Consider the following 2,158-nt stretch of genomic DNA (forward strand, 5'->3'; position numbering starts at 1 on the left):
GAGGTTCCTTCCTGCTCTCAGGCAATGCTCCCCAACCTGTTCACCAACTTCCTTTCTTCCTTCTCTCCTCAAAGATCTCAGGCCAGAGCAGTGAAGACTTTGATCAGGGAGCCTATGGTGGATGAAGGGTAGTGAAGGATAAGGTTGTGAAGGGTGAGAATTTAAAAGCTCTTACTGCCTTTACCATGTAGCCATGGTAAAAAGAAACCACCGGAATCTGTTTTCAACCTGTGTGATCACCAATCTATAACAAGTCCCCTGTGACCACAGTTCTGAAAGTCAGCCAGTCAGCCAGAGCCCGGAAAGTAAACACTCTCAACTCTGAAAATCCCCAACCTCTGAGCACTGGCTTCTGCAAAACCCACACCAAAACCCACTTCAGCTTTGCTTAAAGAGACAGTGTCTTATAAGCTGTCCATGCTTAATCTCTTAACTGAATCTCACATTCAGTTTTGTGTCTCAGCTTTTAAGTTTTCCTTTCTTCCTTTAACAAGGGGTTTACACAATCAAATGAGGTCCTCTGAAATCCAGGTTGCCTGGGTTCTCTCTGTAGAAGCCAACATATACTACAAAAGCCTGTGGAAGTCCTGGCTGTAGAAATCCTGGCCCAGACTCACTCCGCAGAAGTAATGAATGTTGTTTATGCTAACATTGCTAATTTCAGAATTGTTGATTATTGTATTAACTGACTGAGATAGAAGGTAATTGATTTTGACAACTTAACTTTGATGGTGAGCCTCCCATCCTTCTAGGAGTAGACCTAGAAGGGATTCTGCTCCAATGTCTGGGTCCTTAGCCCTGATGGTGAGCTGTTCTACAGGGATTGATCAGGGATTCTGAGAATCTCAGGTGCACCTACAGGAGAATTCAGCCCTCAGCTCTCATGAGAAGCATTTGATGGAGAATCACCCCTGGATGTCTGGACGGAGACCCAGAGGAGAAAATGGAGCCAGGGATGGGGAAGAGTTTGGCCAATGTCCCTAAAACAAAGACCTTAGGTGAATGGGCCCCTGGACCAAGACTAAGTAACCATGCAAGTAGAGGAGGTCTAGGGGAAATTCTAGAAACACTGCTGATCCCAGGGCAAGCAGCAAGTACATAGCAGGGTGCTGGATGGTGCCCAGACCTCTCAGAAAGCCCTTCCCATGGGGTGCTAGATGAGGATGGCCTCTTGGGGTCTTTCTCTTCCTCTGTCACAGAGCTAGTGTCCTACCCTTACCTGGACCCAGGGACAGCTGTCAGTACACCCTTTGTAAATTCCCATTAGGCAATGGCCAATCCCTTCCAATGTCTCCTCTAAACTTCTATCATAGCGCTTAGAGTGCCCTGTGGCCCTTATGTGCTCAAAGAGTGTTTGAGAGCCTGGAGTCTGGACTCAGATTGCCTGGGTTCAAATCTTAGCTCAGCTTCTTACAAGCTGCCTGAATTAACCTCAATCTGCTTCACTTTCAGTTCAGTTCAGTTCAGTTACTCAGTCATGTCCGACTCTTTGCAACCCCATGAACTGCAGCATGCCAGGCCTCCCTGTCCATCACCAACTCCCGTTCATTTCAGACTCATGTCCATCGAGTCAGTGATGCCATCCAGCCATCTCATCCTCTGTCGTCCCCTTCTCCTCCTGCCCCCAATCCCTCCCAGCATCAGAGTCTTTTCCAATGAGTCAACTCTTCACATGAGGTGGCCAAAGTACTGGAGTTTCAGCTTTAGCATCATTCCTTCCAAAGAAATCCCAGGGCTGATCTCCTTCAGAATGGACTGGTTGGATCTCCTTGCAGTCCAAGGGACTCTTAAGAGTCTTCTCCAACATCACAGTTCAAAAGCATCAATTCTTCGGCACTCAACCTTCTTCACAGTCCAACTCTCACATCCTTCCATGACCACAGGAAAAACCATAGCCTTGACTAGACGGACCTTTGTTGGCAAAGTAATGTCTCTGCTTTTGAATATGCTATCCAGGTTGGTCATAACTTTCCTTCCAAGGAGTAATTTAATTTTACTTTTAATTTCACGGCTGCAGTCACCATTTGCAGTGATTTTGGAGCCCAGAAAAATAAAGTCTTACACTGTTCCCACTGTTTCCCCATCTATTTGCCATGAAGTGATGGGACCAGATGCCATGATCTTCATTTTCTGAATGTTGAGCTTTAAGCCAACTTTT

Source organism: Bison bison, unplaced genomic scaffold, assembly GCF_000754665.1.
Source record: "Bison bison bison isolate TAMUID 2011002044 unplaced genomic scaffold, Bison_UMD1.0 scf7180017864238, whole genome shotgun sequence".
Lineage (NCBI taxonomy): Eukaryota > Metazoa > Chordata > Mammalia > Artiodactyla > Bovidae > Bison > Bison bison.